Source organism: Balaenoptera acutorostrata, chromosome 12 (genome assembly GCF_949987535.1).
Source record: "Balaenoptera acutorostrata chromosome 12, mBalAcu1.1, whole genome shotgun sequence".
Classification (NCBI taxonomy): domain Eukaryota; kingdom Metazoa; phylum Chordata; class Mammalia; order Artiodactyla; family Balaenopteridae; genus Balaenoptera; species Balaenoptera acutorostrata.
In genome coordinates this window covers 66,036,281-66,053,711 of record NC_080075.1, presented here as the reverse complement: position 1 = coordinate 66,053,711, position 17,431 = coordinate 66,036,281, and positions in this window count along the sequence as shown.

Below are 17,431 nucleotides of genomic sequence, written 5' to 3'. Positions count from 1 at the left end.
ATAGCCCAATATTTTAGTGTACTGGGTTGTAAAAAGGTATAAGGAATTCTCAAAACTTTTTACTGCTATATACTGGGAGCTCTGTATGAAATTGCTAAAGTGGTATTGATAGAAAAGAGGATAGTTTCATTTTTTTGTATGCTGTTTGTATGATTCTGTCTGTCATGTGTAATTCAGATTTACAAATATAACAAATGAATTAGAAAAAGAACCATACTCAGTTTCCAGTTAGATTTGCTTACCGGGACTTTGCAGTAGGATATTACCTGTGCTTCATGCTCAGAGTCTGTCATGTTCACATTTTAGTTCTCAAAGTTCCACGTATATTTCTTTCTACATGATATGTATCACTATATGTTTGTTAAACGAGGTTGAAATCAAAAGACATTTGGAGTATATATAAAAAGAATTTAAAATATTTCTAAAGTGACTTGCAGTCTTTTAAGTATGTATTTACCAAAATATTTAGAAAATCTGACCTCTGTGGCTTATATGACCCAGCAAACAAAATATAACAAAGTGTCATCTGAAACAGTGTGTACATCTAGAGGATGTATAAATTTAATTTAGCTGCTTCTGCAAACCAAAAAAGACAAGTGTATTGAAATAGTTCAGAACATGGGCTTTGGTGTTTGATGACCTGGATTCTAATAACAGATCTGCCACTTAAGAGGCAACTTTACTTTTGTAAGCATCAGCTTCTTCATCTAAAATAAGAGTATATTCCTGTCCTGCCTCTAGGTTCTTCAGAACCTTTTTTTTTTTTTTTTTAGATTTCATATATATGTGTTAGCATATGGTATTTATTTTTCTCTTTCTGACTTCACTCTGTATGACAGTCTCTAGGTCCATCCACCTCACTACAAATAACTCAATTTCATTTCTTTTTATGGCTGAGTAATATAAAAAATAAAAATATAAAATATAAAATAAAATAAGAGTAGACAAACAACTCTATAGCTTGTTCTGAGTATAAATACAACAATAAATGCAAAATGTTTAGCACAGGACCTATCACTCAGTAAGCTGCTAGATACATTTACCTCTTTTTTCCTCAACTTGTAGAAGGAAGTTGTTGATAAACAGGAAAAACAACATAAAATTACTCTGAGCATGCAATATAATTTTGAAGTAGCCAGTGTCCTTATTAACATAGGCTTTAATATCAGAAAGTTTGAAGCCCAAACAAACTAGGAGATCTAGCATAAGTCACTTAAAATTTGTAGATTTCTATCTGTTAATTGGGGAAAACAGTAGCTACCTTGCCTAATTTAAATAATTGCTATTAAAGGGAATTTTAAAATACAAAGTATTAAACAAATGAAATGGACACAAAACACACTCCAGACTGTGCCAGTTTGTACATAGTGACTTGCAATTTTAAATTGCTATGAGACATCGCAGGATATTGAAAATATGGAACACAAGAGCCAGATAAGTAGAAAATTAGTTCTGGAAATAATGTTTAAGATTGTTAGGGCAAGTCCATTTTTTCCCCTCAGGCAGGTATTTTGAAGGTTGTACTAGCTTCATTTTCCAGAGAGAAGGGTAAAGAAAGGAAGTTAATCTTCTCTCTTCATGTGTCACGTACCTTAGGACCTGGTCAATAAATATTAATTGATGAAGATGATATTGCAAGGACTTTGTTTTGTGAAATTGATTCATAGAAGTCAGCCCTAGGCAGTTATACCGATGTGACTGGATGTTTCCAACATCTTTTATTTAACTCTCTCTTTGTAAGATCATGTCGAAATAAATATGTTTAATTGGGATCCTGAGCATGTATCTTTTTTTCTTCCCCTTTCCACCCCTCCTTCCCTCCCTCCCTCCCTCCCTCCCTCCCTCCCTTCCTTCCTTTCTCTCTCCCTCTTTCTCTCCCTTCCTTCCTCCCAGCTCTCTTTCTGTCTCCTTCCCTTGCCTGTTTATATAGTGTACAATTAAACCATAACCTTATAGGATGGGGATAGCAATTAGATCAATTTCGATCTCTTTTTATAGTTAGGCCTTGAAAAGTCTTGCCTAACAAACCTAGAAAGTAGAGGAAAAAGGGACTTAAGCTAATGTGTTTTTCTTCCTATTGCCACTTACCATTCACAGAAACTCAAGGTTCAGCTGGTCTTTGTGAAAAGTCCATTTTGCGGAAAGTTGTATGAATGTCAGGACTTGTACATACCGGCACTGGACACCCTCAGCTTGGAGGGAACATGGCCCAGAGGCTGGTCTGAACTTTGTTTTAAAAAATAGTTGCTTAAATCCTTGGAACACCATCTCAGCCCAACCTGTGCCTGAACCAGTCCCTGGAATAACTTCCTGCATTGTCTGCTGCCTCATTATTCCCTACCCCCTAGGCTCACACACAAAGGAATACTTAAGATCACAAAACATCATGATCTCAGTAACTTATTTTTAAAGTTTTTGTTCATCCCAAGAATTTTAATTTTCATGAAATGCAATTAATTAGAGAGGTAAGTCATGGAATTCCAGATTATAATGTCAAAATATTTACCATGGGGCTGCAACCTTGTGTAGTGGACAAAAAGCCCGGGCCTAGTAACATATTTCATTTTTATATAATTTAATATTGATTTTTCATGTTTTGTTTTCCCTGAAAGCCTAAGTTTTGGCAGGTTTCTTGAATTATCAGCAGTTTTTTTTTGGAGATTCCTACAACCACATAGTAAATCAATTCAACAGACAGATTTGAGTCCGATCTACATGCAAGGAAGGGGCAGGAATGAATAGGACAGCCTGTGAGAAGCTCAGGTGTGATGGAGAAAGTCAAGCTTACACATAACGAATATACCTAATAAAAAACCTTAGACTATAGGAACAATACAAGTTTTCTAGAAGACTAGAAGGAAATACTGTTTTTGGCTTAGTGAGACTAGTGCTTTTTGTGGAGTATCTTCTCGAAAATTTTCTTCATTTCCTCTGTGGTAGTTTAGCTTAGATTTTCTAGCACTCCATCTTCTAGCATGGGATTTTTTGTTTATGTTGTTCAGAACTGCCTATTTTTATTATCTATTCCTGGATATGCAAGAATTTGTCTTTCTTTGTTTCTATTTCCATCTCCTGCTCTCTCTCTCTCTCTTTCATATTTAAAATCATAACAGTTTACCAGGAAATGTCTTGGAATTTATGGTTTTGTATCAATTATTCTGGAGACATGGTATACTCTCTCCTCTAGACTTGGATTCAAGTTTTCTTTTTATTTCTGAACAATTTTCTCACTTACAAATTAAAATATTTTTTGTTTTATTTTTTTCAACTTTTGTCTTCATGAAGGCCACATCTCTCATTTTATGTATTTTTAACTTCTTATTCATTTCAGTCTTTTTTTTTTTATTTTTATTTATTTATTTATTTATTTTTGGCTGTGTTGGGTCTTCGTTTCTGTGCGAGGGCTTTCTCTAGTTGCGGCAAGCGGGGGCCACTCTTCATAGCGGTGCACGGGCCTCTCACTATCGTGGCCTCTCTTGTTTCGGAGCACAGGCTCCAGACCCGCAGGCTCAGTAGTTGTGGCTCACGGGCCTAGTTGCTCTGCGGCATGTGGGATCTTCCCAGACCAGGGCTCGAACCCGTGTCCCCTTCATTAGCAGGCAGATTCTCAACCACTGCGCCACCAGGGAAGCCCAATTTCAGTCATTTTTAAAGTTTTTTTCTTCGTCTTGTTCTCTCTGGCATTTACCATCTATTCGATTGTATAGACTCCGCTTTTCTTAATCTCAGCATGACCTTCATTTTTGGTGCCATTTTATTTTTTTTTTCTTCACCTTTTTTCCTTAGCAGGAATGTCAATTTATTTTTCATGCCCTTCCCCTCCATGCCATGCCATTTTCCCTTTATCTTACTTTGTGCTTCTGTGTGTGTGTGTGTGTGTGTGTGTGTGTGTGTGTGTGAGAAAGAGAGAGAGAGAGAGGGAGAGAGAGTGAGAGAGAAAGGAGAGGGAGAGAGAGAGAGAACATGAGTGCTTTGGTTTGATTTTCCTTATTCCTACAGATACAGGCCTGCTCACAACTCAGTCTTCTCCAAGGGGCTTCACCTTTGGATAAGTGTTTCAGTGATGGGACATCTGTAAATTCTTTTATTTATCCCAGCATCTTTAATTTGTAGTATCTAACAGGGCCCAAAGATCTTCATTCAACAACCCATGCCCTTCAGTGTCATTGCTCCTAATAATGGTGTTGGTGCTGTCCCTCAGGGTGAGGCACCTGGCCTGGAACTCCCTGAGTTTTTCCAGTCTTGTCTGCATCTGCATCAGCAGGCATGTCTGCTCTACCCTTTACTTGTTCTGACAACTCTCCTCATACATTGGGCCTGTGGTTATAGTGTGCCCTAGATTAACTGAAGAGTTTATGTGTCTATTTCTCATCCTCCCTCTAAGCTCAGAGAGGAAAGGGGGATACACGTCCTGATCCTGTCATCATAAATGTAAAGTCCCCAGAGTCTTTCTTTAAAGTTCTATCCGTAATTTTATGACATTTGTTGGGATAAAATGGTAAAATAGAGTTGTCAGTTTTTGTAGTCAGGAATCTTCCCTGAGGATTATGGATTTGTCTTGCATACTCTTGACAACACCAACACAGTGCAATAAAAAGAATAGTAGCTAAGGTTTGAGTGTGCTTACATCAGGTACTCTCCTAAGCCTTTACATGTATCAACTCATTTAATTTTCACAGTCACCTTATGAAGTAGATGCTATTCTAGGCCAAACTATCATTCAAGATTATGAAAATACATAGATTGGGGTTTGCAATGTGCAGTGTAACAGATATTATGTTGTATTCAACACATAACATGGCCAGATTTATGATTTAATTTTTACTGTCACTAAATGTGTTTCTCTGAGTCAGAGTGGTGGAATTAATAACAGATATACATAACTTTCCTTACCAGTTGGTTTTTTAAAAAGAAATATGCTAATAAATAATGATCAGACTTGAGAGCAGAGGGACCAGGGAAGAGCTAAGCCTTTTGTAATTGAGAGGAGCCACAGGGGTTATGTTGGATGGATCTGGCAAGAGTAGCTGAATGTATGCTTTGCTTTTTCAGAAAAAGCTTTGATGCCCAACTCAGTTACTCATGATCTCCTTGATGAGAAAAAGGTAAATAACTGAAGCAAAAGCCTGGATCTGTAAATTTCTGATCTCATATATATGAATAACATCTGATTCTTACCAGCTAGGTCCCAGGGTTCTCAGTATGATAATCTTCTACCTTGGGATGCAGAATGAGCAGTGAGGCAATGAAGAGATTTGGGCCATTACCATGTATTCTTTTAAAATATTTTTCATTTATTCACTGCACCTGGTATGGAGACCTACCCCTTATTTTCTAATTTGATGCCTGGCTATTACATGTGCTTAACTTAGTTGAAACATTCAGGTGGTCCAGGAAAAAATAAACTTGGCTGTCTGTCCATGAAATTAGCCCAGAAGCCATTCTATAATATTTCTTTCCTGCATTATTTTTAGTATCAAGTTCACATTGATTCATATGGTGCCTAACACAATAACTCTTACATAGCAGAAAATCTATAAATGTTTCTTGATTGAATGTAAATTCTAACATGGGTTAATTTAAAGTATTACCCTCTTTGTGGTATTTTGCCTGATCATAATTCTTGAGCAAGGTAAGTATAAGACTTACCATCATTATATGACTAAAGAAAAGAAAATCCATTGAGAAAAGACCCATAAATAACTTCTTAGACTTCTTGCAGTATAAAATATTGTAGTGGTTAAGATCACAGGCTTTAGAATCAGCTGAACTCTATTTGAAATCCAGATCTATTACTATTCCTTATTGTGAGAATTTAGATATGTTACTCAAGTTCTTTGAGTCTTATTTTCTTCATCTCTGAAGTGAGGTTAATAAATGTATTTCTAAGAACTTTGTGAGAATTATCAGAGAAAAAATGAATTAAAGCACCCATCCTTGAGGTCTTACATTTACTAAAGAAATAAAAGAGAGAATACTATCTCAAAAAACTTAAAGTTCAAAAATCTGAATATTCAAGTTGAAAACAGAATTCCTGAACTTCTACTAATTCTCTCTTGCTTTTTATAGGGCTAAAAGTGTTACCTAGTCCAAGCTTGTACCGCCTGCCGCAGGACAGGCCAGTAAATCGAGAGATGAGCTGTTGGGGCCAGGAGTAGTGGCTTTATTCAGAAAGCCGGCAGACCAAGAAGATGGTGGACTAGTGTCCCAAAGAACCATCTTACTGAGTTAGAATTCAGGCTTCTTTTATACTTAAAGGGGAGGGAGTGTGGCTTGTTGTTGCAGACTTCTTGGTGCCAGAATCCTCTGTTCTTACAACTGTCCACATAGGTCTGGTCACAGTGTTCCTATAAACCTCCAAAGTAGGCATTTCTAATTGTGAATCATTTATTAATTTGTTGTATAAGAGTAAGATGAGAGAACACAGTAAACAGAAACATTAATTAAAAATAAATATTTTGAATAGGTATATTTTTACTTCTATCCAACTTCCTGCTCTTTAAAAGACTTCCAGTCCTAAATTTTACTTGGAAGAATTTAGTCAACAAAGCTAGTGGCTGCACTGCCAGAAACACAATTGCCTTATTTGGCAAGCAGCAAGTATTTCTATTTAAGTGTTCACCAAACAGCACCATTTGGAGTGAGGAAGTATTGACACTGCTTTTAAAACATGCTCTTAAATATATATTTTTAAAACAAAGTCAATTTTAGTAAACTAGGTTGCTTTTCTCTTCCTTTTGCAGAAATTGAAGTTCAAAAGATTGTCAGTTATTTTTAAGTTTCATGAAGGAAAGTGCCTGTACTCCTCATAATAGAAAAGGCAGATGCTACCCAAACTCAAAGCAAACTAAACTGATTTTGCTGCAAATTTTTCAGGCTATAGCAACTTACTTGAAATAATCAGTTATTTATGATGTACTTCTTTCCTTTAACCAAATTTTTGTCAGTGATTTAGAACACATTTATTAATGTTTCACTTCATAGTATCTATTAATGTTTCACTCAAAATGTTATTTTGTTTGAAAATAACAAAAAACCTGCCCCAGAGAATAAGAGACAGTAAATTTTAAAAACGAGAGGGTAAAAAATAGTATGGTCACTGTTATATTTCTTTAAAAATCTGTGATTTAGGGGAAAGAGTACAGTGAATAATGAAACCCAATCTACAGATCAGGGCATTGAGACCTGGTGAGAATCATGAAGTGTGCTGGACTGTATTATGACTCATATAAAATGTGAATTCCTATCAAACCCTCTGAAATTGTGTAGCATCTGGGTCAATTTGAACCTGTGATTGGAGTTGCAACTTCATCATTGGAACTTTGTTTTCCTGTTAACTAAAATATTAGTTAAGGGTATAAGAATTATAATTAAATCCAGGTCTGACCTTCATTAGTTGCAGGTCCCCAAACTCCTAAAGCACCACTTTCCTTATCTTTACAATGGGAATAAGAAAATAATAAGTAACTCTCCCAGGGTTGTTATAAGCTTTATTTTTTTATTGAAGTATAATTGTTTTACAATGTTGTGTTAGTTTCTGCTGTGCAATGAAGTGAATCAGCTGTATGCATACCTATATCCTCTCCCTCTTGGACCTCCCTCCCACACCCCCATCCCACCCATCTAGGTCGTCACAGAGCACCGAGCTGAGCTTTCTCTGCTTTATAGCCTGTTCCCACTAGCTATCTAATTTTTGCATGGTAGTGTGTATATGTCAATGCTACTCCCTCAGTTCGTCCCACCCTCCCCTGCCCCCCTGTGTCCACATGTCCATTCTCTATGTCTACGTCTCTATTCCTGCCCTGCAAATAGATTCATCTCTACCATTTTTCTAGATTCCACATATATGCATTAACATATGATATTTGTTTCTCTGTTTCTGGCTTACTTCACTCTGTATGTCAGACTTTAGGTCCATCCACATCTCTACAAATGACCCAATTTCATTCCTTTTTATAGCTGAGTAATATTCCATTGTATATATGTACCACATCTTTATCCATTCATCTGCCATGGGACAATTAGGTTGTTTCCATATACTGGCTTTAAATGAGTTAAATAGTAGAAAATGCTCAGCACAGTTGCTTGCACATTCAACTCTCAGGAAGTGTTAGCAATTATGATATAGCTAGGGCAGGAGTCTTAACACAGAGATACTCTGCCTATTGTGGGGCTTGCAACACCCGTCCTCTCGTTCTTATGGGTGGATTTTCCCTTCTACCACCACAGGATAGATAGCTTATACCTCCCTGGAATGGCCAGTAATCTCATTAACTAAGAAAGGAAATATAAAAGGAAGAAATTTAGGGTTTATTTCCTTAGTTTTTATTGAAAGAAAAATGTTGCCTTTGGCTGTATTATTTTGGCAGTCCTTGCATGTGAAAAGAAAGGGAGAGCTATGGGTTCCTAAACTGAATGTTTTAAGTGAATTTAACCACTTGAAAAAATAATTTCCATGGCAGCAATGCATTAAAAATGAATAGTAACAATGAGCATCTACAAAAAAAAATTCTTTCAATTTATAAATTGATTATCTCATGTATTATCTTTTTTAGTTCCTATATTCTCATATTCAGATATTATTATCATTATTATTTAACCAGATAAGAAATAGTGTGATTCAAAATATTAAGTGACTAGCTTATTATCCCATAGCTGGGGCTTCTAGCTATGTTTATATATATATGTATGTATACACACACACATATTTGTGTATATATAAAATATATGCATATATGTACATATTTCATATGTGTATTATATAATGTGTATATACACACATGCATACATATATGAATATATATTAATATATGTGTATATATATTCATATTCATATATATACACACACATAAATGTATAAAGTGGGAGAGAAGATATACTATGTTTGCAAATGTATTGAATATATATACTGAATATATTCTGGCAAGTATGAACACAAACTTGAGATTAACATGACAATATTAGTTGTAAAAATAAAGAATTCACATATACAAATTATACTTGAAGAAAAACTTAAAATAATTGTCCTAGTTCCCTTTGCTGAAATGATTTATAAAATTTCTGATATGTGATTCAGGTGAGTAAATAAATATACTGCTCATATAGGAGAAAATGACTTATTAGATTCATTTTATTCATATCTAATTTTCTCAAAGAATATAAGCAATTTTAACAAATTGAATTCATTACTTACTCTAAATTGAATTAAAGTGATTTCTTGCATTTCTTATGTGGAAGAGGTCACTGGGGTTTTCTTTCCTCTCAAGTACACGTTATGAATCCATTTTCTTTCTTGGATTGATTATGTGTGTAATGAAAGTCTTTGAACAGAATTCAGAAAACATCTCAAAAGAAAATTAATATTTAGACATTATTTAAGTCAAAAAAATGAAATTTTGTGTTACACTATGAAATGAAAGTAAAATTACTGAGCACTAATATGTGAGGTGCTTTCATTTATATTGCTTAGTTTAATACTAACAACATAACAATGACAATGTGGTAACTGTTAACCTCTTTTGAAAATGAAGAAATCAAGTCACAGATAAGTTATTCTCTGAGCATAAGATTGCACAATTAGTAAATGGCAATTCTGCATTCAATTCCATATCTTTCTGACTCCAAACAACACGTTATTATCTTTTACAAAATTACTTATTTTTTTTTAATTGAAGTTGTCAACCCATAACCATTTTAATAAACCAAACAGATGAAGGATTAACATTCTCATGTGGCCACTTCTTTATTCTTTCTGGGTTTCCCACTCTCTGAGTTCTCAGCTCTTTAAGAATTTCTGAGTGAGTGTTACTCAATGTTACAATCCTATGAGGCAGTTGGAGACTAAATCCCCTGTTAGGGAATTCCCTGGCAGTCCAGTGGTTAGGACTCCATGCTTTCCCTGCTGAGGGTGGGTGAACTAAGATCCCACACAAAAAAATGTAGACTTAAACAAAAAAATCCCCTAAGTTACATTCTGCCTCTGCCATTTATTAGGTTGATGACCTTGAAAACTTTAACAGATTTCTGAGCCTCATTACTTCCAAACTGTGGTATTTCCCAAAGAGTCTAAGTTCATCCATCAGTTTGTCCCATATCCACTGAGAGTTTTATGTTTCTCACACACTTTGCCTGGCCACACTTTATAAAGTAAATCCACCACCAACACCCAAAAGTTTATTATTCTATAATGTATTACATTTTGAAATTCTTTCACTTATTTTATTTACTTTTTTTTTTGTCTCCGTGGAATTAGGGACCCTGTTTGCATGATCATTATTTTATGCCCAGCGCCTAGTACTTTTCCTCGCATGAAATCAATACTCACAAACTATTGACTGAATGGAGAAAAGGATTGAAATTACTAGTGTTCAGTTTGAGTCAAACTAGAAAAACAATAACATTAACATATTGTTTCCTTAATCTTATTCTGATTGGTGTGTGGGACATATTATAACTCATTTGTCGCTAAGTGAGGTGGAACATTTGTATTGATTTAGAGTGTTAAGATCTGCTATTTTCCTGATGCAAACCTGTTTCTTAATGGTGTGACCACACAAAATATTTCTAAATATTCCAAGAAAAACTGAAATAAGACAAAAAGTGATGTGTAATAGTGTTGACATCTCTTAGAAGCATAAAGAGAAAAAACAATAAAAAAGACACAAGTTCTGAATAAAACTTGTTATGGTGGATTGACACTCTCCTTTGAGAGTTTATTTCTAAACAAAACGAAGTACTGTAAACTCTTCAAGATACAGTAACAATTGGAATATTAAAGCACTTAACATTTTAAGACTAGCATACAGACTTATTTTTATGTGCTTAACTGTCAAATGTCCTGGGAATTATGAAGACAAGTCCTTCAGCAACTATCATGTATGAATCATACAACATGATTTTATTAGATTTTAAAATGTTTATTATTTTCTTTAGACTCTATAATAAAGACTATTAAATAATATTTTCACATAAATACAAAATAAATAGTGTTTATAAAATAATATAAAACATCTTTTTGTAAATTAATACAGGCTGGTATAATTCTACTGTAATCAATATTTAAATATATTTACATTTAGTCACCAGGCCTTCCCTGTGTTTAATGTTACTACCATCCAAAAGCCATATCACGTTGGGAAGAATTGACATGTTGACAATATTGAGTCTCAGTATTCATGAACGTGGACTACTTCTCTATTCGTTTAGTTCTTTGAATTCTTTCATCAAAGTTTTATAGTTTTCCTCATAGAGATCTTGTGCATATTTGTTAGATTTATACCAAAATATTTCATTTTGGGGGGTGCAAATGTAATGGTGTTATGCTTCTAATTTTAAATTCCACTTGTTTACTGCTAGTATATAGGAGAGTGATTAACTTTTGTATATTAATATTGTATCCTGCAACCTTTCTATACTAACTTATTAGTTCCAGGAGAGGTTTTTGTTTTTGTTTTGTTTTTTTGCCAATTTTTTTAGGTTTTCTAAAGAGATGATCATGTCATCTGCAAGCAAAGGCAGTTTTATTTCTTCTTTCTCAGTCTGAATACTTTTAATTTCCTTTTCTCATCTTATTGCATTAACTAGGACTTCTAGTATGATGTTGAAAAGCAGTGGTTAGAGGGGATATCCTTAAGTTGTCCCTGATTTTCATGGAGTAGCTTTTAGTTTCTCACCATTATGAAGAAATGTTTTTGATAACCTGGAAGACATATTACAAATGATTTTGAGGAGGCATTTTGAGATAATTGAAGGTACTATTGACCTCTGAATTCCATGCAACAAAACTGATAAGGTACTCACTAGCTCAGATAACTAGTGAGTCTATAATACTCAATCTGTTCTTTTTTTAAAAAAAGTTTTGCGTAATTTTGAGTAGTCAACAATTTGTCCTTAGGTAATAATAGCTAACATCATACTCAACACTGAAAAGTTGAAAGCTTTACCTATAAGTTCATGAAAAAGATAACAATGCCCACTCTCACCATTTTTATTCAACATAATACTGGAAGTCCTAGACAGAGCAATTAGGCAAGACAAAGAAATAAAAGGCATCCAAATTAGAAAGGAAAACAAAATTGTTGTTATTTACAGATAATATGATCTTATATATTAAAAATACTAAAGATTCAACCCCAAAACTATTGGAACTAATCAACAAATTTAGTAAATTTGTAGGATATAAAATCAATATACAGAAACCAGTTGCATTTCTATAAATACTAGCAACAAAATATCCAAAAAGGAAATAAAGAAAACTATCCCATTCACAGTAGAATCAAAAAAATAAAATACTGAGGAATAAATTTAACCAAGGAAGAGAAAGATCTGTACAAATAAAACTACAAGGTTTCAATGAAATAAACTGAAGATGACATAAACACACGAAAGCTATCCCATGTTTATGGATTATAAGAGTTAATATTGTTAAAATGTCTACACTACCCAGAGCCATCTATAGACGCAATGCTCTCCCTGTCAAAATTCCAATGACATTTTTCACAGAAATAGAAAAAACAATCTTAAAATTTGTGTGGAACCACAAAAGACCCCAGATGGCCAAAGCAATCCTGAGAAAGAAGAAAATATCTGAGACATCACACTTCCTGAATTCAATCTATACTACAAAACTATAGTAAAAAAAAAAAATGGTATGGTACTGGCATATAAATAGAAACATAGACAAATGGAACAGAATAGAGAACCCAGAAATAAAGCCCCTAGTACATGGTCAACTAATATTTACAAGAGTCAGGAACACTCAATGGGAAAAGGATAGTCTCTTCAATAAATGGTGTTGGGAAAACTGGATAACTACACAAAGAAAAGTGAAATTGTACCCCTATTTAACATCACTCACAAAAATTAACTCAAGATAAATTAAAAACTTAAATACAAGACCTACTACTGTAGAACTCCTAATAGAAGAAAATACAGTGAAGAAACTGTTTGACTTTGGTCTTGGCAATGATTTTTTTGATATAACATCAAAAGCACAAACAATGAAAACAAAAATAAACAAGTGGGACTACATCAAACTAAAAATCTTCTGCACAGCAAAAGAAAAAATCAACAAAATGAAAAGGAAACCTACAAAATGAGAAAAAAAATTTTGCAAATCATATATTGAATAACGGGTTAATATCCAAAATATATAAAGAACTGATATAACTCAATAACAACAACAACAAAGAAAACAATCTGATTAAAAAATAGGCAGAGGAACTGAATCGATATTTTTCCAAAGGAGACATCCGTATGGCCAAAAGGCACATGAAAAGATGCTCAACATCACTAATCATGAAACTGCAAATCAAACCCACAATAAGATAATACCTCACACCTGTTAGAGTGGCTATCATCAAGAAGAGGAGAAAGTGTTGTTAAGGCTGTGGAGAAAAGGGAACCCCTGTGCACTCTTGGTGGGAATGTAAGTTGTTTCAGCTACTATGGAAAACAGTATGGAGGCTCCTCAAAAATTTAAAGATAGAACTACCATATGATCCTGCACTCCCACTTCTGAGTATATATCCAAAGGAAATGAAAACAGGTTATTGAAAAGATAGCTGCACTCTCACGTTTATTGAAGCATTATTCACAATAACCAAGATGTGGAAACAGCCTGTCTGTCAATGGATGAATGGATAAAGAAGATGTGATATACATATTTAGCCATGAGGAAGAAGGAAATCCTGCCATTTGCAATACGCATAGATCTTGAGGACGTTATGCTAATCGAGATAATTCAGACATAGACAAATATTATATGATAGCACTTTTATGTGGAATCTAAAAACCTGAACTTGTAAAAACAGAGAGTAAAATGGTTAGTTACCAGGGGCTGGAGTGGAGGGTTGGGAGAGATGTTGTTTAAGGGTACAAACTTACAACTAGTAGATAAATATCCTGGAGATCTGATACACAGCATAGTGATAATAGTCAACAACACTGTATTATAAACTTCAAAGTTGCGAAGAGACTAGAACTTGATGGTTTTCACCACAAAAAAAATGATAATAATGTGATGCGATAGAGGTATTAGCTAAGGCTATGTTCATAATCATATTGCAATATATAAATGTATCAAAACAATACATTGTATACATTAAACTTATGCGATGCTATATGTCAATTATATCTATAATAATAATAATAATAATGCCAACATCTGTCAAATCATGAACTGTAGCTTAAAATACTGCAACTTTCCTTAGAAACTTAGCCAATAGGTCAATAGATGTATGGAACCCTTTTAGAACTACCCAAATAAACATTAGTTAGAAAGGTCAAAGTATTAGCTTGAAGTAGAATTAGAAAGTTTATATCCGCAAAAGTTGAAGGAAATAAGATGATCCCTTAGTAGAGCTTTAAGACATTACTGTCTTAGTGTATAAGTTTTCCCAGGAGAAGACAAATAATTATTGATTATCTTTATACAGTAGGACGCAAAAGAATGTCAAATGCATCTATCACAGTGGAGCATTTAAACATAGGGGCTAAGTGAAATATTGTGCTTGGATTAGGCACTTCAGAAATGTGATGGATAAATATTTTATTTATTGCTTGAAAATCTTGAATGAACCTATAACCTTGATCATTTGGTTACAAGTAAAGCAAATATTAAAAAGAACAGTACAAGGGGTGATTATTTCCATTTTCCATAAAAATAATCATGATATGTCTGTGTATTCCTCAAGTTTCAGCTTTAATATATTACTGAGAAATATTAGGTAATGGTTTAGAAATGTTAATCTGGATTCTAACTGGCTCAACGTCTATTATTTTACCGACATTAGTAGATTCATTTGCTCATAAATATATTAGAACTTTACCTAATTTTCAATCAGCTAGAAGATGACCAAAGGTAGAGATTTTTCTGAGAACTCTGTATACAGTCTTTCAGCTAACTCTTTTATTGGACAGTTTTAGTTACAGAGTAAATCTCTATCTGTAAAATTTGATAATAAATTTGATTGGCTAGTTTCATAGAAGAGAAAAATGTGCTCTGATATTAGTGGTCACAGAGGGACAATTAGAGGTTGAGACACGGGAAGAATTTGGTATTACTAGAATTTCATAACACTCAAGTAGAAGTAGTCCAAGGGATCTGCTTTTCTGTAATAGTGGAATTTATGGTAGAATTAGTGGTACTCATATCTATAAGAAAATGGCATTTGTGTTGAGTTACTTCTTGGAAATTCAAGTGAGAGGGCTATTGAGTGCTAAAGTCATCTTCAGAGCAGGATTACTAAGCAGGTTTAGGGAGTTAACACATTTTTTGTGCTAATATTGATATTGGCCCTCAGGTAATAGAGCATGGAGTTGCTTTAGATTCTGTTTCTATTGGGGATCAATTATTTATCTGAAAGGCAATATTTTTATCTTAGACACCAGCTTTTCAGTTTTTCTAGAAGCCTTTGAAAATGTTTCACTACATGATAGAGACATACCAGATCGATAATTTCCCATCTCACTTTAGTCCTTCTGACCACATTCTCATTTTAGGTCTTAGATTACTTATAAAAATATAGCATAGGGATGATTTTATATGAGTTGTTGGATCTAAATCAGCACCTTATCTGAAAATATCTTGAAGTCAATTTCTAAAGTCTCTTGTGGGTACTTGCATTCCTTATTTAAAGACTTGAATTTTGTCACATGTACTTTTAAAGGAAAAACATAAGATCTCTCTCTCTCTCTCTTTCTCTCTCTCTCTCTCCCTCTCTCTCACTCTCTCTCTCTCTCTCTCTCTCTCTCTATATATATATATATATATATAGTATGAGTCTTACAGCTCTAGAAACAGGTGTCAAATAGTATGTGAGTTTTTGTGGCAAATTTCTTGTCTATGCTCTTGATTGTTTTCGTCTTCTTTTTAAGCAATTCTATAAGGTATAAATTGTACACTGTAAAATTCATCCATCATAAGTGTATTATTCAAAAACTCTTACTGCAAAGAGTTGTACAACTATTACCACACTCCAGTTTTAAAAAACTAACATCACCCCCCAAATTTTCATCATGTCCCTTTACAGTCAGTCTCTGCACCCTCCACTAGACTAAAGTGACACTGATCTGCTTTGTGTCTTTATAAATTTACCTTTGCTAGTAATGTCACATAAATAAAATCATACAACATGTAGAATTTTATTTCTGGCTTCTTTCACTTAATACAACAAATTTGAGATCCGTCCATGTTGCACATGTATCAATACTTTGTTCATTTTTATTGCTGAGGTGTGTTACATTGGATGGATACCTCATATTTTGTTTATTTACTCACTTGTTGAGGGGCATTTGAATTGTTTACAGATTTTGGCTAACATAAATAAAATGGTTACAAATGTTTTTGTGTAAAATCCTTTGTATGAACAATCTCCTTTCATTTATATGGGTAAAGACGAAGGATTAGAATAGCTGTTTCATGTGGTAAATGAATGTTTAATTTTTAATGAACTGCCAGTTTTATTTTCCAAAGTGACTGTAATGTTTTACATTCTAAAAGGCAATGTATGAGGGTTCCAGTTTCTCCACATCCATGAAAAATTTGGTCTTGTCAGATTTTTGGTTATAGCCATTCTAGTGGGTATGGAGTAGTCTTTAATCTTGGTTTTAATTAGCAAATTAATGGATCATCTTTTCATGTGTTTATGAACCAGTCATATATGTTCTTTCGTGACATGTCTATTCAAAACTTTTGTCCTTTTTTTTCTTTTTTTCTTCCAGTTTTATTGAGTTATAATTGACCTACAGCACTGTACAATTTAAGGTGTACAGCATAATGATTTGATTTACATATATCATGAAGTGATTATCACAATAAGTTTAGTGAACCCCCATTATCTCATATAGATACAAAATTAAAGAAATAGAAAAAATTTTTTTCTTGTGACAAGAACTCAGGATTTAATCTCTTAACAACTTGCATATATAGCATATAATACTGTTATTTATCATTCTGTACATTACATCCCCAGTGCTTATAACTGAAAATTTTTACCTTTTGACTGTCTCCATCCAGTTCCCCCTCCCCCAAACACCCTCCTCTGGTAACCACAAATATAATCTCTTTTTCTATGAGTTTGTTTGTTTGTTTTTGAAGTATAATTGACCTAGAAGACTATGTTAGTTCCTGGTACACAACATACTGATTGAATACTTCTATACATTTCAAACCAATCAGCACAATAAATTTAGTTATCATATGTCACCATACAAAGATATTACATAGTTATTGACTATATTCCCCATACAGTTCGTTTTCGACCTGTGGCTCATTTACTTTTGCGACTGGAAGTTTGCACCTCTGAATCTTCCTCACCCATTTCTTTCCTCCCTCCATCCCTCTCCCCTCTGGCAACCACTTGTTTGTTCTCTATGAGTTGGTTCCTGTTTTGTTATGTTTGTTCATTTGTTTTGTTTGTTTAGATTCCAC